The 23,081-nt window shown below is 40.7% G+C and overlaps 1 protein-coding gene across 3 annotated transcripts in view; it reads right to left on the reverse strand.

The window, feature by feature from the left end:
* Nucleotides 1-22,642, reverse strand: part of MKL2 (MKL/myocardin-like 2) — a 143,439-nt gene extending 120,797 nt beyond the window's left edge. For all 3 annotated transcript variants that reach the window (XM_012731934.1, XM_012731932.1, XM_012731935.1), the window contains exon 1: nt 22,580-22,642. The gene's annotated coding sequence lies outside the window, so the exon portion shown is untranslated. The remainder of the gene's footprint in view (nt 1-22,579) is intronic.
* Nucleotides 22,643-23,081: the final 439 nt, after the last annotated feature.

Raw genomic sequence — 23,081 nt, forward strand, 5'->3', positions numbered from 1 at the left:
AAAAAAAAAAAAAGGTACAATATTGATGATTTTGAAACAAGTACATGCTCGCAATCACAGGAAATGAGACTCAGAACAAAGGAAGGAATGGAAGAGCAGAAATTTACACCTGAAATAAGATGGGAGGGTGGAGAAAGGCAATAGGGTGTAGTATTATCCTGACAAGTATAATGAGACTGGTGAGAAAGCAAAGACATTTCCTAGAAAATGGGCAATTTCAACCTAAAATGCCAGGAAAGGGGAATGTAACTACTACAGTGTGGAGGGCACAGCACTTGAGGCTGGAAAGGGCCGTGACTTTGAGATCATGTGGTTTAGTTCCCTCACTTTAAAAAATAAGGAAGCAGAAGTCTACAGAAGTGAAATGATTTGTCCAAAATCACAACGCAAGTTGCTGACAGAGTTGGGGCTGCAACCCTGTCTCCCAAGTGCCTAGGGAGCTCCTTCTTCCTCCCAAGCAGTCCTGGGTACCCTGCTGCCTCATCTAGAACCCAGTCTCAGTTTCCGATTTGCCCAGAGTCCCCTGGGAGCCACATTTCCGGTGACAAACATCACCAGATGGGATGCGTGCCCGGAGCCTGACCTGGACACATCCGCTCCACGAGACCCAGACCCAGCCTCTGGAAGGCTTCAAAGCTGCAGGGCGAAGACCAGGGTCTTCCTGAAGATAAGCCTGCTTGTCCTTTCCCAGGAACCCAGTTCACACTACTCCTCCAGACCTTGTTTTGAAGTTTCTAGTAAGTCTGAGGCATCCAAGCCCTATTCCAAGGATCATTAAAATGATACTGAGATGAAAGGGCGAAGCATATTGACCCCTTATTGTTTCCTTCTTCCTTTTAAATGTGGTTTGGCTCAGTTGGGATGGAAATCTTGAGCCACAGTATAACCCTGGCAAACACTAGAATTTGTGTTTGGTGTTCTTAATACCAGCAGCTGACAAATTTCTGCTGATGAAAAGTAGCAAAGCGCTACCTTTTACAGACAACATTCATTAGGAAAACCTGCCTTTGTAGGTAATTCTTAGTGAACTCTGAGACTTAGCAGAAGTTAACATCAACACAGCTTCCTGTGTTTTATGGAAACCATGTGAGATTATTGATACTAAGTAAATATGGGCAACATAGTTATTTCATTTCCTGTCAAGGGGACTTTAACAAGCTCCATGGACTTCGGCAAGTTGTCCATATTAAAGACATTTTTAAAGTAGCCTGTCTGGAACTGCCTGAACTTACAAAGAGATGCCTGAATGAAGTCTATAGATAATGCTCAATAATTTTATAACATCAGTATTTAGTGTTATTTTTACTCCTTTGCTATCCCAGTTTCAACTTTTTTTTTTTTTTTTTCCTTAAGCTAAAATGTCCCGCGCTCTTTTTTGGGGAAATAGTATGTGTTGTCCACATTTTCCAAGTACTAGTGTCTAGGCTGATGACAGTTAAAATGCACAGATTAAACTGCACATGATTCTCATACCAAGCCTGACCCTTTGGTTTATGTTTTCTTCTTACTTTATTTGCTCATCCTATTCACTTTAAAATTTGACTTTTTTAACCATGTGCATCTCAAAAGCTTAATCTGTTTGCTTAGCAGTTTCAAGATACTCTCTTTTGTGACTAAGCCGGCAGGTGCTGTTCAGTTTATTTTCATGCACGTAAACTAAGCCCTTGAACTTGGAGTGAGGAAAGGCTTAAAAGTTTAGAAAGGAAGGAACTACACAACAGTTTCCTTTGGAACAGCCTGCTTTTTCGGTTTCCTGTATGAAAATAATGTTGTATTTTTATAGGACTTGCTAAGAAACAACGAAGAAATTATACTTAAACCTCTAGATAGTTAAGTTTGAAATCCTTTAGATAACATACCACTGCTTTTCATAATTTTGATATTTAAATTAAGCCAGGAAAAAGAGAAAAAGACCTTCAATAAGTCAAATGGAAATGTGGTACGGGGTTTAAGATGAGTGTAATTTTCAGATTACTGTAAGAGTTCTCATTTTCTTCCAGTAAATGGACATTAAAACTTTTGGCTTTCAAATTCTTAGTTATCAAGCTGCTGCATTTCATAGCAATGACAGGGTAACAATTTTCTTTGTTGGTGTAGTTGCTGCTTATTGTTATGAAATGATTTTGATGAAAACACACCAAGACACATACAGCAAATTCATTATTCAACACAGCTTTCCAAGCGCTAACTCAACCCGAAATAAGGAGTATTCACTTTAAAAATATTTCCAGAATCACAAACCCCAGGGAAGCAAGAAGCAACCTCCTCAAGGCACTGGCCTTAAATATCCCCTTCCAAACTTCCATCAAGTCACCCACAGTCCTCCCCCAGCCTACCTCTCACAGATATGAACAGCTAGCATGCACACAGCAAGCAGAACAAAGTTTTCTCCCAGCCTAATTCAAAAGTGACCACCATGCATTTAGAAACCTACCAGAGTGCTAAACCACAGCAGCTCAGGGCTTCTTGTGCCTAACCTGGAATCGGACACTTGGACATGACAATAAAAGAAAGCGAGTCTTTTGGGGTTCCCAACACTCCTCACTCTGTCCTCTCCTGGCGCACCTTGTGCCATGCTGCCCTGAACATTGCTGTACCTTCTCCAGCAACTGCCCCCACGTGCCCCACAGTTATCTTTCATCTGCTCCTAAGACTCTAAGGTCCCAGAGGGGGAGGAGCTCACCTCTTTCCCTCTGTGACCACCCATCCCTGGTTTTCAGCAGAGCGGCTGGTGCAAGGCAGTCATACAACATTGGTCCTGAACTTTGTGTCAGGATGTTTTTAGAGACCAAAAAGTCTACCCATAAGTGTTTTCACTCCCCGCCCCCAGCAACACCCTGCTCATACTGCGTAAATGCTCATCCCTTGTATCTGATAGAAAACTACTATCCAAAAAGGGTAGAATATATTTCCTCATTCCAAAAGGAAAAAAACAGAGATGCGGCCGGTCCCTCTTAGCCGCCCAGCAATCAGCCAGAACTGTAGCTACTCAGAGGGCCGGGGGTGGGGGTGGGGGCTGACCACAGGGGAGCCACACCCTTGTTAACACCACACAGAAATGGTTTTGGTTTCACTTTTTGCGTGTCCTGAATCATCGGCTCCTTTGGTCCAGCTTAACTGCTGCTGCTACCCTCTCTGGTGACCTGTGCCTATACCTCTTAGCCCGGCACCCAAGCACTACATCCTGAACAAGTGCACACTGAGCTTGCAGTCCAGTCGAGAGCGCCCCACTTTCTTTCATGCCGGTTCATTTTCATCCTCAACTAAGCTACAAGCTGCCCGAGGAGAGAAGCTATGTATACTTCTCCAGGCGGCATGTGTCCTAGCTCACAGGAGAGCACACAGTAGGTTTTCAATGGAGCACCGTAAACAAGATTTGTGATCTCGCAAATGTGGGAAATGTTTTAAGAATATGTTGCCCTTATTGTCACGAAAGCATCTAAAAACTGCCAGAAAACTAAATGAACAATGATAAAACTGATGCTGTTAAAAGGCAGTTCACATTTACTTCAAGTTTTCTAAATGTCGAACTTTGAGATATGCCTTTCACTTCTAGTCTTCCATTTAATCCTCATGAGGTTTAGAGGGGTTAAATATCTCACGATTACACAGTCAAGTGGGGAGGCTGGGAGGCTGGATCCAGAAATGACATTCAAATGGCTCATGAATTAAAAAACTTCAAATTCCCTAAAACGTTTCCTAACAGTAGGCATGGAGTGATTTAAAAGAACTGTTCTAAGATAACTCTTTCACCCCTCAGCCCCTTCTATGGAAACATCATCTGTGTCCCACTCCCTGTCCACCAGGCAAATGCCACCCATCCTTAAAGGTACCGGGCGCACGGGCGCACGCCTCCTAGGCAGCACACCCTCTGCGCATGCTCTGCGCATGCACCGGCCCCCGGCGGCTGTCCTGCTTGGCCTGTGAGCTCTGAGAGCATTAAGAGCCACCTCTTTCCCCCGTGTGCCCAGGTCTCTAGCACAGAACCTACCCAACAGCAGCAAGGGCACCAACATTTGCTGGAGTAGCATTAAGGTTCTTAGGTTGCAACATACAGCTCTCACAGCAGATCTGTATCAAGATCTACATCATAACTTTCAACTCAATAATTTAAATGTTTCCATAGCAACTGGGCAAAAAATGCTACTTATGATACTGGGAAAGGCAAGCTCTAACTTAAGGTTCAACCCACCGAAATACTTCACAATCATTTGCTTTTGTTCTTAGTATGAAGAGACAGAATGACAGCATTTAACTTTCTGTAACTTCCTCTCTAAGAACACTCTTAACACACTAACAACAAATCAAAACTCATTTTTTTCCCAGCCTTAACTAGACTATAATTTCCCTTAACAAAAGGACAGCATCTAATTACATGAAAAATCTAAAATATCTGTAAGAGAATAATACATCTAATCAGGGCATAGGGGCATTTTGGATTTGACAGACCAAAGGATATAAACTGAGACATTTTCTTTTTAAAGTAAATATCACACCTTGGTGTCAACTGACCTCTTATAAAAGGTATCATGGACAGTTCTGTAAGAAAGATTAGAGGAAGAACCTCTCTGGTCTAAATTAGGCAAGGTAGGAGGGTGGTATAAGACAACTTCTCAAGGTCTCCACCAGCTTAGTAATTTTAACTCAAAGGAAAGGGAAAATATGGTTCAATTTTTATTCTTAATTAGGCTGCTTACTTTCTGAAGTCTGCTGATTTTCATAATATATAAGATTTCAATTTCTGGGCAGTCATTCACTTTTTTTAATAGATTATCTCTTTTCTTCCACCCGCCTCCCCCACCCCTGGTCACCATAGCGATGGGAAGCACTGGTGCATCTGACAGCCCTCGGTCCTCATGAGGACAATGTGACGGTGCCTCAGCTCGAGGGCAGGCGACCTACTCTCAGCTGCCATTTCTTCAGTGTGGAAGCCAATGAAATGTACTACCTGGGAAAGCAACCCAAAGGGGTGGCAATATGGTGCCTAAATCCCTAAGTGAATGAACTGAGAAAGGAAGAAATCTTCCTAAGTCTCCTCAAAGCTCATATTTAAAAACTTGCCTTTCTCAAAACTTACCACTGGAAGTAATTATATATAAATAAAAATCGTTTTTCTTTTTTTGTTTTGACTCTCTAGGACAAATTGCACACTCTCTGGTTCATAAGATGAAAGCTTAACAATTTAGATAGTGATGCTTCCAACAGATACTGAGATGTACTGATCTGCTAAGAGAGTCAAGGAGCTGAACAGACAGGAGTTTTGTCGTTATCCCGCTACATGCCAAAGGTATGGCGTGGGTCTGCTTTCAGAGTACCCATGTCAGACTACCCACAAGCACTCTGCTACTCTGGAGCAGCTCCTGGGGACGCACTTTCAGGAACAAGCCAGACCACGCCACATATGTCCCGGTAGTCTCTACTGGAAACTAGGAATTATGAAAACACTAAGAAATGTGAAAATAAGCTCACTTTAGAAAGGCAAACAACCAAAATCTTTATAGGTTCTTTTTATCTGAATAAATAGTCAACATCCAATCTCTTCGATGAAACTTTTGCTCTGGATCTTATACCTAGTTACTCTATTCTACACCACATCAAAATTCATTTGTAATGCATCTTCTGTAAGTTCTTTTTTCATTCTAGTTGAAGAGCACCTTTTGTGAAATTAGCATCTATTTATCTATCTAGAGATATATATGTATATGTCACATTGTGTGATTCTACTTTTTCATGGACTCTCTGCTCATCATCCAGAAACCAGGCATAACTCTTGGAGGAAAGCTGAACGTTCTCTGATCTGTGCATCAGAGATTTAATTCTCTATCTTACTCTATGTATAGAAACAGTAAACAGAGGCCAGAATGTTTTTAAGATCACTTTCTTTCCATTTCTGATCATGTCCATTCAGAACCTAACTTACTGCAGCTTTGGCAGGCTGGCCCTGTGACAGCATAAGGGGGCTATACTCAGCCAACCAGCCTGAGTGCTACCGGGGAGATATATTCCTGCAAGACTTTTTTCTCCTGATATAGCAGTGAAAACAGGAATCCATGATCTATGCCAGGGGCCCACGAAAGTCCCTAGATCTGAAAAGCCCTGAATAACGCCACGGAGTGTCAATTAAGAAAAGCCGAGATCATTCTTGGAGCTCAGATACTTTCTTTGTGAAAAACAGCAAGGAATGCCTGGAATATGGGAGATGACAAACCTTTGTTAGAGCAACAGTATATTCTTATTCTCTGAATGCAGTGCCTCAAACTCAAAGCTTCCTATGGAACACAAATTCCTTGAGCACTTTACATGAGGAGTTTTGTTGGATATGGGAAATGAAGATAAGACCTACGTCCCTGGTTTTAAGCTTTATTAAGAAAACAAACACAACACTGTGTGTTAGTGTATCACATATGCAAGCAAGGTGTGTGTATGGCAGGGGTGGGGGAGGAGTGAGAAGTAAGGAGAACCAGTGAAGGGGGACCAGCAATAGGACCCCAGAGTAAGCAAGCACTGGAGCGCAATGTGAGGGAAGGGGAAGGGCAGGGCAGGCAGGATGGGGCATTCCGGGGAGAGAGAACTGGATAATCTCTCCACACCCAGACTTTTTGTCACTGCACATTCTCCATCTCTCTACTCGCTCCAGAGAGAAAACTGCACATTCCAAAGGACCATATTTTATCAGTGAAAAAAGGGAAAGTACAGTGTTAACTGTTTTATAACCTTCAAGACTTACAACAGAAACATTGTTACAATGTTTGAGGCCAAATAAACCTAAATAATCATCCTCTGACACTGAAGAACTAAGGGTTTTAAAAGCCAACTACAGATGTATGGAAACTCAATTGTATTCAAGTAGGAAAAAATTATAATTCTAAAAGTAGATAGAATGGAGGAGATGGCAAGTCACTTTAGGAAACAAAAGTCTAGCTTCTTATCTGCATGTGACCCTGAATTATTTCCTCGAGTCCTTGAGAAGAAGGAAATAATTACCTCCCCTAAGTACCATTAAACATTAAAGTAGCAGGCATTTATGGAGTGGTAACTCATGTACTTTCTCAATTAAGCCACATCCAGAAGCCACATACCACGACCTGTCACGTTGGCCAGCAGGTCACGAGTGGAGACCCAGCTCTGGGTAGGCATGTGCGGCGGTGGGACCTGGGTTCGTTCCGTTCCTGAACTGTCACAGACAACCCTCTTAATCTCACTACGGTTTTCTCTACAAAACTAAGATTTTAGATTCTATAACTGTGATAAGGAAACTCTTAAAAGATATCTTGTTCTTACAGCTGTAAGTTTTTTTTTTTTCTTTCTTTCTTTTAAGATTCCAGCTTAGACTTGCTTGTATTTTTAAAGAGGAACTAAAACAATATGAACAACTCTTGGCCCTTATGGTCATTTGAGAATAACTCTATTTTTTTCCTTTTTGTTTCCTCCTTGCAATTGATCACTAGTGAGTTTCAGAAAACAGCTGCTACATATTTTCCAAATTCCCTAAATATAGTACTTTGGTACAGATTGGAGAGGGACTAAACGTTTATAGAATGAATGCTTCTAGAAGATCTGACACATTATGCTGCTTTCAGTCCCTGTATAAAGGAATCCTAGAAGTCAACCTTTCTGGTGATAAAAATGTATCTTCTTAAAGTTGTATCCCACTGAATAAAGACAAGTTAGGGAAACCAGCCTTACTGAGTTAAGTCTGCGATGAGATATAATAGAAAGCTTTGTAACAATTCCCCCCAACATTCCACCCCCACATTTTCCTCCCATTCAACATAACCTCATTAGCAACACCTGCCATTACCATTATAGCTGGTGTTCCCATGACCACCACAGTCTTAAAAGAAATAAAAAGTAGATTTGTCAGTTAAACCCAAGGGAACATTTGTTGTGTGCAGAGTTAACTCCTGGAATATGCCCCCTCGTGTTTTCAGTGGATAGCAACCGGGATGGAGACCTGCAGCCAAGATAAACTGCCACTACAGATTTTGCCTCATAAAATAAGGCCCCTCAGCAACCCACTTGGCCAAGGAAGCCCTCTCAGGACCCTCTTTGGGGCTCACCCCTGCACTCTTGCCCATCTGCATCGCCACATTCACTTCAGCGTATGGAAAAGAACACAAAGGCTGCGCGTGTACACTGCCTCTTTTTAATTTAATTTCTGAGCCTCAGTATCCCATGGTTTGGGGAGAGACACTTTTACCAAGACCTTCAAAAAACACTGAAAAATTTGGCAAAAGAAAAAGCAAGCAAAAGAAAGGAAATAATTCTCAAGTTAAAAAAAAAATCAATGAAATTCAAAGAAAATAAAGCCAAAAAGCTGTTCCTTTAAGAAGGTAAATAACCTTGATCCATCTCCACCTGGACTGACCAAGAAAAGGAGAGAGAAGACACAACTGGCACTAACAAGGGAGAGATGCTGTCATTTTAGGTGCTAGAGATATGAAAAGGATAATAAGAGGTTATTATGAAAAGTTTGTGACAATAAATTCGGGGATTCAGAGGAAACAAATTCCTTGAAAGATACAAAGTACCCACTTAAAGAATGAGATGACCTAAACTGCCCTACTTTTAAAATTGAATTTGTAGTTTGAAGTCTTTCTTCACAGAAAACTGATTCCATACAGTTTTCCTGGTGAATTATAACAAAAATTTAAAGAAAAAAATAGTACCACTTCTACACAAATTCTTTCACACATCTGAACAGGAAGAAGTACTTCCCAACTTATTCTGCTAGGCCAACATTAACCTGACAGTAAAACTAGACCAGGGCATCGCAAGGGTCTAATATACCCTCCATGCATACAGACTCAAAAAATGTAACAAAATTTTAGTAAGTAGAATCCAAAAATATTTATGAAAAGGAAAACTGAATCATTACCAAGCGGGGTTTAATCCTGGAAAGCAAGAATGGTTTACCATTTGAAATATAAACAACTTCACCATATAAAAAACTAATTTAAAAAACCATGATTATTTTTTAATGCAAAAAAAAGAGATATTAACATTCAACATCAATTCCTGATTAAATAAAAACTTTAGCAAATTAAGATGAGAATTGTCTCAGTCTACTAAATGCAAGCCACAAAAAACCTACAGCAAACATCACATCTAACAGTGAAGACAGACAGGGGAAGAGAGGAGACACACTTTCACTACTTCCATCCAGTACTGCACTAGAAGTTCTGATCAGTGCCAGAGGCTTATCAACTGGAATCCAGATTGGAAGGAGGAAGTACAACTGACTTTATTCAAAAACAGAATGATCATCTACATGGAAAATGCAATGGACTCCACAAAAAAGCTACCAGAACTAGCAAGCATAGCAAAGCTGAAGCCTACAAGGCTGACATACAAGTTGAATTGCATTTCTATGCTAGCAATGAGCAACTTCACAGTGAAAAAATTTGAAATTTATAACACCAAAACTATGAAATACTTGGGAGTAAATCTAACAAAAGATGTACAAAATTTGTACTTTAAAACACTGCTGAAGAAATTAAAGACACAGATAAATGGAAATAACATGTTTGCGGGTTGAAAGCGTCCATATTTTTAAGAAATTATTTATTACTTACAAGTCACTAATCGATAGTCAATGTAACCCAGTCAAAATCCCAGTGCACCATGACAGACAGACAGATAAGCTGATTCTAAAGTTCACATGGATATGAAAGAACCTAAAATGTTTCTTTGGGGGGGGGTAACAAAGTTGGAGAATGAACACTATCTACATTCAAGATTCAGGCTAAAGCAACAGTAGTTAAGAACAATAGGAAAAAAAGACCTCCAGACACAGACAACTGGTTTTTGACAAAAGTTCAAAGGCAATTTAGCAAAGGAATGGTCTTCCAACAAAGTGTGGGAACAAGTAGACGTACACACGTAAAAACTATGACCTTTGATCCAGTTCATACATCAAATACAGAAATTAAATTAAAATGGATGATGTACCTAAATTAAAGTATAAATTTTCTACTAGAAAACAAGCCCATCTCTGTGATCTTGAGTTAAGATTTCCTAGGTATGATACCAAAAGCATAATCCATGAAAGAAAAAATTAATTGAACTTCACCAAGATTAAGAACTTCTGCTCTCTGAAAGGGACTACTGAGAGAATTAAAAAACAAGTAAAACACTGGGAGAAAATATGTGCAAATCACATATCTGAAAAATAATCCATATTCAGAATATATTTTAAAAAGTCAAAATTCAAGAAGACAATAAACAGGGAAAGATTTGACATTTTGCCAAGAAATGGCAAATAAGCATATAAAAATATGCTCAGTACATTATTTATTAGAAAAATGAAATCAGTACTGCATACTTACTAGAATGGCTACAATCAAAAAGACTAATCACACTAACTACTGACAGAGATGTGCAGCAAATGGAATTCTCATGCACTGCCGGTGGGGGCGGGGGGTGGAATGCTAAAGAACAACTTGAAAAATGTGATAGGTCTTAAAAAGTTAAACATATACCTACCATATGCTCCAACCAGCCCACACCTAGGTATTTACCTAAGAGAAAAGAAAACATATGTCCGTACAAAAGAGTTGTATACGTAAGTATTCAGAATGGCTTTATTAGCAATAGCGAGAAACTGGCAAGACCCAAATGACCACTAATAGTAGACAGATACACAAACTGTGAGATACTCATTTCTTTTTTGTGTGTGTGATAAAAAGGAACAGACTAATGAAACATGGAACAAAATGGACAGATCACAAGTACTGTGTGCTGTGTGCAGGAAGTCAGACCAGGTAAAAAGTACATATTATACAAAATCCACTTATATTCCCAAACAGGCAAAGTAACCTACAGCGACAGAACTGTAAGAAGGTACAAAGACACTTTCACTACCCTCACTGTGGTGTTAGTTTCCTGGTTAATGTGCGTGTTGGAACTTCTTAGACTGAACGCTTGAAACATATGCCATTTGTTACATGTCAGTTATGACTCAATGAAGCTGTACAAAAGAACTGCCTACATCTTATAACATCCACTTTAAATTGTCCTTTTTCATCAGTGTACTGAAAATCTTTCACTTTTCACTGCAGCAAAGCAACTAATGCAAGTGCCTGAAATACACATTTTCTTTGACCTTTACTCCATATAAACACAGCAGTAAGGGTAAATTACTATTGGAAGGAAAAGTGAACAAACTGGTCTCCCTGGATTGCACAGCAGTCTATTTATCGGCTTCAAACAAAATCTGCATGTTTAGCTGAACTACCAGTACCTAAATACTTGGCCACTTAGCACTGAAAATACTGTGACCACAAGCTGCCTCAGAGCAATTCATTAATTCAAATAAACAGTTATTGTACGTGTATTCTATATTTTGCATTGTTTTCAGTGTCCGATTTCATACAGAATGGGCACTGTCAAATTACGCAGTAATTCTGCACTTTTTCCTTGGAATGATCTGTGAGGCATTTGAATAATACAATGAAATATTATCAATGGAAATAAGATGATGATTCTAAAATAGCCAAGGTTAAAATAAATATTAGTGATAAGATGATTAAAGAATTGTACAATGGTAGCTTAGAATTTCAAAATGAAGCTATCTCTTGAAGCCAAAGTGAATTAAGGAAAAATATTTAAAAAGTACTTCCTTAATCAGCCAGAGAGTGAAGTTTACAACTCGAAGAGGCCCTTCTAACTGAGAAATGACCTTAAAAAGTGAAAACTTAGAGCGATCTGAAAGGATCTACGCATGCATATGAAACAGCCACCAAGAGTCTGAAGTGAGTCCTAGACCTCAGTCTCAGAGACAACACTGCCGCAGGCGGTCTCTACTGCCAGGCCCAGAAGCTCGTGCTAACTGGGCCACGGCTGGTGAATACATCGTCCAGAAGATGTGGCTTCATTTACGCATCACAAAGAATCACTATGTGCATTCATATCACTTGCCACAAATACAGACGACATCAACATCCTTTTCAAGGGTCATCTGGAAACCTATCTTTGCCCCTGCAAGGGTGTTTCTCTTCTAGGCTTTTTCTACAAAAGAATCCAATAAACTCATAAAATGGTCATGAAATGAATGAATATCACTTGTTAGAGGCAACTGTTGATAACATTGGGCTTCAGATTTCCTTAGGATTCCTTCAGATTTCCTTAGATATTGTTATTCCTTCCCTAAATTTTCCAGCTTGCTTCAGAACTGTCATGCTATATATTCTCAAAGGAACAATTTTACTAAACAATAAGCTTTTAGTGAATTTCGACTGACATAATGGTTCCCTGTCACATGTTCTAAACACATCAGACGCAAATTCATATGCACATTTAACACTGTTGACTATATAAATATTCAGGAACCACAGCGTCCCAGACCACGGTCCTGCACACATGGTCTATAAATATCTCACTCCCCTAGAGAAGCAATAACCATTAAGATTAAAAACAAAACAAAACAAAACAAAAAACAGTATTCAGTTATTTTTTTTTTCCCTCCCAGATTTAAGTGAAATGGTAAGGAAGTGTCAGACAGCAGATACGTGGGCAGGCCAAGCCTTAGTGCACACTGCCCACCAGGTCCTCCCATGTCAACTCCAGCGTTTGTTTCATTCTAGGTGATGAAATGACACCTGCTTCAGTGTGAGTTCCACTCAAGCTGAGACCTGGACTGCATCTCTTTACCAGACCCCCACTGTCAAGTACTGTCTTATTATTACATCTCCTCTTGGAGGAGAACACTATTCCACTGCCAGACAATCTGGCAATTTACAATGTGCCAGGCACTGTGTTAAACACTTAACATCCACATTCCCACGTGCCCTCACGACAAAGCTCTGACAGGACCGGCACAGTTAGGTGGCCGTTGACATGCCCGAGGTCTCAGAGCTCGTCTCATCATGGACAACACAGAGGACACCTTGAACTGTTTAGCAGTGAGTCACCCAAGCTAGGTCCCAAGTGGGACTGCACCTGCCTGACAATGTGCCTCCTTCACCAAGTGTACATCTATTCTCAGTGTGGTTATTACTAAGTCACGCTTATCTGACTTTGCACCTTGACACGGAAGAGAAACATCACAAGACTCGGAATATACAACAGTTTCTCTTTCCTGCTTCGGTTCTGAGTACCCTTTGCTGCCATAATCTCACAAAGTCAGGCTCAGTGTTCATGTAAGAAGACAATTACTTTGGAGCTACAGGCTAGCTTAAGCAGTAGCGTGTATAATATTCCTAACCACGTGCGAAGTGACAGTAAGCATTTAGAATAATTCTTATTCCAGGTCATATCAATGTTTATCATAAAAGCACGTAATATAGTATAAAATTATAATAACAGAACATATAAACAAGTAACTGTCTCTCCCAAGATGCACTATCTCCAGCATGGGTGGGTCAGTGGTAGAATTCTCCCTTGCCAAGACTCGACATCTTCTAATGATCGTGCAGGGTGACGGCTTCCATGTGCCTGAGCCCCAGCGGAGGGCCAGCCTACAGGGCCCTTGGACTGAAAGTCCCTGCATAGAGGAGGGGCTGTCAGTGTCAGAGATAACACACCATAAAAAAGTCTGCACATCCCATAGTGTATGCACAATTTTGCTATCTTTGAGATAGACTAAAACTTGCTTAAATTCAGACTTTACTAACAGGACTGTAAAATGCCTGAATGGCTTCTGCATTCTTTGTGTAGTAAAAAAAAAACTTGAGTAGAACAGACATGCAATTTGTCAGCTACTTACACCACAGAAAACTACATTTGAAGCACATTAGAAATATCCACTTACATAAAAACACATCCACCGTACTTAGAATCACTTGGCAGATTTTTCATAGCTGCTAGGCAACCAGTTAACCTAAGTTCCACACACACTTAAACAGAGATGGGTTGTAATTGTTTTATAATTTCCCACTGCTCAAACTCTTCTAATTAAACTATATCTAGGTAGAGACAGACTATTTGTCTTCCCCTCTCCCCCATTTACTTAATGCCCCTTTTTGAACTACATTTGTCAAATCCCACCCCCCCCCCAAAAAAAAAAAATCAAACACTAAATGAGTGAACGTACTGGGCAGGGCTAGATGCTCCTGTCATTCTGGGTGAAGCCAGAGACGTACTGCAGGAAAGACCCAGGCCTTCTCCTTCTGGGTCAAGAGTTTGCCATCAAGAGCTTCCTGCCAGCTAAGCTGTGAACTTTTCTGTTTTACAGTTTGCTACCTTTGAAGAATCAGTAAAAAATGAAGCTAACTACCTCTTAAACTAAAATCATTTCAGAAGAATTAGCTATAAATATCAAATGCATTTTAACTTTTTCCCCTAGTTAATAAGGGGTGCCACCAGAAATCAACACTCTTTAGTTTCAGGTACGCAAGTGACTCAACAGTGTTATAATTTGCAAAAGTCTGGGTTCTCTTAGCATAGAGAGTTCACATGTGATACAGGACTCAAACCCACGATTTTTATCTCATCTCATACTTATCAAAATGTACTTTCTTTTCTGGTTTTTATGAAACTTTGGTAAAATTCAGAATACACAAAGTCTTCATCTGATAGCTATTTGGTGACACTATTTGAATGAATAGGCACTGATCTATAATCTAAGTAAGTTACAATCCAAATAATACACCTTATAGTAAACTTTAAAGCTGAGATGTTATAATCTATTCAAGTTACAATTTTTTAAAGAGAAATGCTCCATCATAAATAATAACTTGCTAAAAGACACCGGCCTAACATTCAGAGCCAGGCAGATTTAGTGAAAGTTCTTTGGTGAAAAATTAAATAAATTTAATCTGCCTCACATCTCTACTTCAGGGCAGAAAGGAATCTAACAATAAACAAGAAACTAAAACACACGCAATTTGCTATAACAACTTATCATGTGTCTGGGTGAGAGTGTTTAGCCTACAGAAGTAAAACAACTGTTATATAGGTCTTAAAGTGAAAAAAAAAAACAAAACAAATTACCTCTTCCAAGCATTAACATATTACTACTTTATATAAACATAACTATGTTTTTCTAATGTTTAAATAATAAAAAAATATGGCATATCCAAGTGACTGGTGGTTTGGTTTTCCTAATTATAGAGGGAAAACAGAGTTGGAAGCACATTTACCTCAAAATTGAAGGGCCAAAAAGCCAAAGTCAAATTCCATTTCTAAACTAGTGTTCCAATAGTTATTAAGAGATAGGGATCAGGAGTCAGATTTCAAGATGCCAAGATTTTAAATTTGCAGTTCACTTTATTTTCATACAAAAGATGAAACTACACTAACATCTGCTATTCAGAACACAAAATTTAGTCTTGATGTGAACTGAATCCTTACTTTTAAAGTGAACTTCCAGCCCTTTCCATTCACAAATAAGACTTGATTTATTAAGTTCCCTGCTTTGTATCTCCAGAGTTGATCAAAGCACATTTTCTCAGTACAATCCGTATTGTTCCAAGTGTTTTATAAACATCTTTTCTGAGAGTTTACAGGAGGGATCCAAAATCACATCCAGGGTTTCATCCTATGAGTCAGTTATTCTTAAAAGGAAATAGAATCTCTCTTTATCACTTTTATTTCTCTATCACAAATCTAATTCTGACCTGTCACAAGATTTAAAAAATATTATTGGCAGGACAATCAGCAGATAATTACTGGCATTAAAATACGAGGTTGGGCAAAGAAGAAAAAAAAGGAAACACACAATCCCTGGACATGAAAAGTTACACATAGCTGAATTTTTATAAAAGTTCTGTCCCTTAGCCTATAAAGATAACTCTGAAGGCTCATCTACCTGATAACCCTGAATCTGTATTTCCTACCCTCATCTGAGAGCCAAACTATCCCATCAACTGCTTGTTAAGATTCCTTCATAGATTCATTCACTCACATAGTTACTGAATACTTTCTACATGCCAGCCTCTGGCAACTGTAGCAAAAACAACCAGCCAGTTGCTACCCACATGAGACTTCTAATAATGCTGGAAGTCAAACCAGTCAAATGACCATAAAAACATGCAAGTCATGATTAGCTCCACGTCCAGGCCAAGCTGATCTAAAGCTGAGCTCTGGTTACTCACTGTACTCCAGTTGGCCCCCAACCCTTACACTTGGATACAAAGGGTGGCAAACACAGTTATCAGAGCAACAACTTGAAGGCATTCGTGACCTCGCCCTCTGCTCAGACCCTCTCACCTGCTGAATCCAGCCACTTCCCCAGGGCAGACACGCACTGCTGCTTTTTCCCCTTCCTCTGGGAACTCCCAAGTGATGGTGAAAGGAAGCTTCCAATGGAGATCCGGTGCCCAGCCCACACACAAAGCCTAAGCCCAACAGCACCCTGGGACTTTAAAAACTAGAACTGGGAGCGCGAATCTTTGTCCTTTCTCTTGGGTGGAAAAAGTGAAGGTGATTCCTGCTGTGTGGAGAAGCCCAAGGAGCAGAGAGCACAGAGTCCCTGTGAGAAATCAGCGCACTCCCAGTCCCAACTGAGACTGGTTTCTGAACATTTTGTTCCATCTGTGACATTCTTCAGGACCCTTCTGATTAACCCCCCTTTTAACCTAAGATCACTCGGGAGGGGTGTGCCTGATGAGTAGCTCCTAACCCTGTCTAGCCATGTCTGACCCACACCACCCACATGTCCTCATGCAGGTCCTCACTGTCTCCTGCCCAGAGGAACAGCCCACTGGTCTGCTGGCCCAGGCCTGACCCTTGTGTCCAGCATCCACAAGACAGCGACTGAGTCCCCTGTAGGACTTGCCAATGGCTCCCCTTCAACAAGCACAAAATCTAAGTTTCCTGACAGGACAAGCCAAGTCTCCATAATTAATGTTCCTCTCTAGTCAAGCAACTGTTACTCCTTGTCTCACATTTTATGCTCTAGTAGTTTATGAAACTATTTGGGGTCAACTTAGACAGACAGACATGTACACACACACACCGAGACAGAACTGAGAGGCAAGCAGGTTTTCCTTTCTCAACACTCTGAAAAACTGAGAAATTAGAGAAAATGGTGCTTTCTAGGTTCACTTCTAGGCATCCGTCACCGCACCCACATTTCCTCACAGCCATAATCCTGTACATGGTGCCTGAACGTGGCCCATGAAGCCTGGAGTCACTGGGCGGGGTCACAGGTGCCAGCAGAGTGCTGACCACCCACCCGGGCACTCTTGCTGTCGTGGACCTCCACAGTCTCCGTGGAACCTTCTGGCCCAGCGTGAGCGCTCACACTGCTGACAGCAATGTAAAATGGCACAGACACTTTGGAAAAAGTTTGGCAGTTCCTCAGAAACTTAAACACAGTTACATAAACCCAGCAAATTCTACAGCTAGACATATACATGAGAAAAGACAACACGTCCATCCAACGCATAGACATCTTTCTTCAGACATATATGTAATTGTGCATGCACAGCACGGAAGCATTATTCATCATAGTCAAAATGTGGATACCATCCCACCGATGAATGGATGAATGAGGTCTAATCATGCAACAGAGTATCACTCAGTTACATACAGGAAAGAATTCTGACAGAGGCCACAAAACAAATAAGGTGGAAAACACGCTCAGGTGAAAGCGACTAGACCCAAAACTCCAGGCGTCTTTATATGACTTGTCCAGACAGGCAAGTCCTATAACATGGAAAGTGGGTCAGCGGTTGCCAGTAGCTAGAGAGAGGCTGGCTAAGTGCCGGGTTTTCTTCCAGAGCAATGAAAGTGTCCTGGGTGAGGCTGCAGTGATAAGTATACTGCCCCATGGACGTAGCAGACCCACTCCAGTGGGCTCTGTGGGTAAAGCTCATGGCATGTGAGTTGGGTCTCAAGAGATGATATTTTGTAATGATTACACACAATCAAAGAAAATCACCTCTGTACAGCAGCAGCTGAATCACTCTGCTTGCTATGGGACAGGCGATCGGTCACAACAACACACAACCTGTTCAAATGAGGAAACGACTGATTTTCCTACCTCTACACCTCTACCATGAGCAGCCACTAAATCTAACCCAAAGTAAAAAGAGGAAAACACAAATGAGCACACAATTTGCAGTCAGCAGGCAGGCATGGAGCAGCATTAGCCAGGGACTATGGCAAGAAAAGAGTTTACCAGAAGTGCTCCTTTCCCTTTGATTACATATTTAAACAAGTCAAAGCATTTTTTAACTCATGAGAAAATATGTCAGCTTTATTAGCACAGAGCAAGGAAAAACAAGCTTTCTCTCTGACAACAAAATGAACATCCCACAGAAGGTCTGTTTCAATTTGGCCACAGCGGGCCCTTCAGCGCAGAGGGCCACCACCTTCAACAAGCCACAGGCACTAGCGTAAGCCCCAAGTTCTTGAACAGAGCCACCCTCTGCCATCCTGCTCCAGGCCTGCCACCCTGGCAGCTGATGTTAAAGAATACTAGGAAGAGGATGGTGACGACGTCAGTGATAAAGTGGTTTTATAAGGCGGCAGTGAAACCTTTCCATGTCTACAATAAAGGAAACATCTGAACTACTCGACCCTTCCTTTCTCAGTCGGTGGCAGAAGAAGAGAGTGGGGACAGTGTTTGTTTTTAATACACTAGTTATGTGCCCAAGGACAAATGTCACAGCTGAGTCCTTCTGTCCTCTAAAACTACTTATCATCAGAGTCGCAGTGAGAACACAGTGAGGCCACGCATGGGGCACAGCTGGAAGCCGCCCCCCAAATATGCTCCCTGCACCCGACTCCGCACAGCAGCGCTTATTCTGGAGCCGCATCACAGTGTCAGTAGGTGATGCCAGTCATCCTCCTACCCCAAGGACATCTAAACAACTAAAAGATCCTAAAAACTTCTTATTAAATAAATTATCCCAATAGAACTGAAGAAAGTCTCTCATAAAGCCTGTTTTAAGTACATTAAAGCAGGCAATGACACAAAGCATTCATTCACTGAACAGGTATTTAACAGCCCTGAACTGAGAGACATACCAAGAGAAACACTCACTGTCAAAGAGAAATGCATATTTTTCAGTGCGATAATTAGTAACCTTTCCATAAAGATTGATGCAATCTGATTATAATTCCCAAGTGTCAGTAATCATTCTTAAGGTAAAAGAAAAAGGAAGTAGGATGGTTTCAAGCACTCCAGAAAAGATGTAGGAGGATATCCTTTCCCATTGACAGCAATTAATGCTTGAGTGACGGCTGCTAGAACATTCCCACAGAAAAACTTTGTTACATTAGAATACACTGAAATCTATTTAAAACAAAACTTACTACTTTTAAACACAAACACAACCCTCACCAAGAACTAAGTGTCCTCTCTGAACAAACTGGCACAAAGAAAGACTGGTGTAGAATTTTCTCATCGTGACACATGCTGTGATGTGGGAAGGATGATGGTGCTGGGCCCTGCTGGAGGCTACTTCAGGTGAGCATCTGCACTCACCTGCCCAGGCCCACCAGGCCACACAAGGCAAAGCTGCTAAGGTCAGAAAGGAAGGCCTCTGGGGGCACGAAGGGGTGTGAAGAGGCCAAGCACTGTGCTCAGGATGGAACTTGTGGCCCAGGGCCATTCGCCACCCCTCTTTCCAAAACTCCACCCTAAGTCTCTGAGCGAACGATGACTCTGTGAGAGACAGAAACTACGGAAGCAAACCCAGGTGCTGGTTTTGCTTGGGACATACTATGTATGCTGCGAACACTAGGAAAAACTGCCGTTGCTCTCAATACGCTTCAGAACTCTCACTCTGATTTAAAACAGTTTCATCTGAATATTCCAGCACCGTGAATTCTGTATATGAAGACAAAAACTTCTCTTTCCAACTTTCCAATCAAATAACCATTTACACTGCTGCCAGTCTATAAACTTTAAGCTTTATGCCTAAAATAAGAAACTGGAAGAAACTGTTACAAATGCCCGAAACCCAACCCATAAATATAAAAGAATGCCTTAAAATCTGTTTTAGTATAAAATTCTTTAGACATTAATTTAAGAGGAGAAATAAATGAAGTCATGTTTTCAGCAAAGATTTTGGTTCAAGTACTATAGTAATTCCTCACTTTCTAGGACTATTTTTAGAATTAGGGTTTTAAAGCATGTGATTAAAGAAATTAACTCATCGGTAAAATGAAAGCTACCATAAAAGCAAATTCCTATACTGCTGCAGAAAAGAAATTCAAGAACCCAGAACCTTTGGTCATTTGAGCAAACAAACACATGATGTCATTAGCCACAAGATATTAGAGGGAAAACTCCATATCATTCTCATCTAGACCTGCTAATGAAGACTGAGTAATTTCCTTTCAAAACACCAGATTTAACTTTATTTACCAAGAAAGAGGTTGCTAAGCAAATAAGGTATACAAATAAAAATTGCGACAGGGTTCATCTTTTATAAATAACTTCACTGCTGCTAAAGCACTAATAAAAACTAGTTCACGCTTTTTTAAAGAGGTGGCGGTTTGCCCCCAGCTGGATGGCCAGCTGGCAGAAGGGGGTACCAGGGCACCTGGACCCAGTCCTCTCCCGCCCTCCCATGTACGTCCTGTATAACTCTACCATGAAAGCTGCTCATCCAGGGCGGGCTCAGTTAAGTGGGGAGCCTGACACTTGATTTTCAAATCACTGGCGCTAGAATCTTTGCCACACATGCATTTGGAATGCAATCCACACTGCAGGGGGAACAAAACACACGAAGCAAGAGTCTGCAGCACTGCTAAAACCTATCAGATAACTTTTCTATCCCTTCTGATTCTTGTAGCTGTCTTATTTCTAGCAGACAGGAACTAGCATGGCATCACAGAAGGTTAATAGGCAGAATACTGTTCGGAGATTTAGACATTCTCAATGCTAGCAACCTATTCCTCTACTTTCATCCTTAATAAATGCTAAACCACAAATTAAAATATGGCTCAATTTCCCTCTCCTATAATTAAAAGTGTTTGGAGTCATTAACTTTATTCTTGTCTTCAAATAACATAATTTTGAACAATATTCCTATACTGTAAATAAAGTATTCCTATAATATGAAATGTAATAATTATGAAAGATTCCTATACACTATATATTTCTATATTATAATTGGATTTTTTAAATAAGATCAAGCATCTCACCCAGTGTAGACAATTACTTTGACCTAGAGCAACAACAAAAAACAAACAAAAAGCAGACTGTGGTTGGTGTGATTCTGAAAATAAATGGGATATTGTCTCAATCAACAGTCCAAACAAAACATCATAAATGCTAGGGAAGTATGCATGTCTGGACTTAGTGCATATAGTAATTACAGATGTCAAGTTTTCATTTTCAAGAAACCTTAAACTTTTTAATTAAATCTGATATGCACTTACATACTAGTTCTAACTTAATGATAGCAACATACACCATTAATTCTTTCAAAATTGATGCAACTGCCATGTATATGCAGGTATAAAGTTGGCTGCTGAATAAAACATGCTTGAGGTGGGGGTGGTATACATGGGTAATCTTTCCAGAGAGCAGTTAACTGTATGTATCAGCATTTAAAATGGGCCCCATTTTTGACCCAGCAGTCATACTCCTGGGAAGATAATGAACAAGTACATATACTGTGATACATGTATGGACCTGACCACCACACCATAATCCACGAGAAAAAGAAGGTGGACAAAATGGCTCTGGCCATCCAACTAGTGAGTGAGTAAAGTATGATACCGTTAAACAATAGACTATTACATCACAATAAACGATCACCTATGATTACTCACATGTAGACAAGTACAGACCATATTGTGACATTAAAAAGACTCCCATCTGGCCCTCCCTGGTGGCGCAGAGGGTTAAAGCACAGCACTGAGAATCTAAAGCCGCTTCTGTATGAGTTCGATTCCCGCCTGCCCCGGAGGTGACCACATGGCGTGGCAGACCTCTCCTGACCCGCCCGCTGCTCCCCTCAGCAGTGTACTTCCACGATCTGCCTGTTCTGTTCCCCGCTCTGTCTCTGGTGAAGCCTCTCGCCGCCCCTGAGCTTCTGGCCTGACCCCAGCCCTGTTTTGCTAAAAAAAAAAAACTTTAAAAAAAAAAAAAAAAAAAGACTCCCATCTTGTACAAATCAGTTCATTTAAAGATTTGTATATAAATAATTCTATACTCTTAAAAGAAATTTCTAAAAGTATGTTTGCAAAATAATAATGGCAGTTATTTCTAGAAGGCAGGAACTAGGTTTTTACTATGTTGTTTTATATTGGTGGGGTTTTTATAGTAAGAAAATACAACAAATTTTCATTTCAGTAAAAGAAGTGCTATTGTACCAAAAAAGGTCTCAACTTCCTTCAACTCCTCATTTAAAACCAAGTGTACACGGCCCACTGCAGTCTACCAGCCTCCCAGCAGCTCTGGCTCTCCCAGCCCTGCTACCTGAGGTCACCTTCCAGTACTTGGCCTCCGCACTGGGCACATTAAAGGCACATCCAAAGAGTTAAGGAAGTCAAGTGTACTAATTCAAACATATTCCGCTCCTGGCATCCACCTTAGGGAGCCAGGCTCTGTGAACATATTAAACACTCCTAAATCCAACACCTCATATAGTTAGAAGATAGACTATGGAGAAGAGACAGAGGTTTCTTTGAATAAAATGAAATAAAACAAAACAATATATCTCAAAAAACTTACCTCAGTAAAAAGATTTAACAATCTTCCTGTCTTACATTCTCTTTCTTAGCACCTTGACTGTGAACCTGGAAGAAAAAGTAAAAATGACTTTGGATGAACACCTACTATGTGCCAGGCAGGGTGGCTGGAGGCCGCTTCCCGGAGAACGTGGAATCTGAGGGAAGCCAGAAGAACACAGTACTAAAATGGAAGGTTGGGAAGGGAATTGAGTGGCAGGTATGATTCGATGGCTTTTCCTGAACTGTTCAAGGACCTGTAAATGACGATTCGGCACACAGCTTGAAGCACTGGAACAGGCTGAGTGGAGTTGTGAGACTGGCACCTGCATTGGAAACCAATCCCAGCTCTACCACTTCCAAGTTGGTGGGATTTTAAGCAAGTTCCTAAACTTCTGGGATTTCATGAATAGCACCCAACTCAGGAAGGCTAGGGATCATATCAGATCACCCTTATCAGAGACTTTCAAACAGCACCTGGAACCTATGTTCAATAAATGCTAGTT

The sequence above is a fragment of the Condylura cristata genome, unplaced genomic scaffold (genome assembly GCF_000260355.1).
Source record: "Condylura cristata isolate star-nosed mole 26May11 unplaced genomic scaffold, ConCri1.0 scaffold00032, whole genome shotgun sequence".
Classification (NCBI taxonomy): domain Eukaryota; kingdom Metazoa; phylum Chordata; class Mammalia; order Eulipotyphla; family Talpidae; genus Condylura; species Condylura cristata.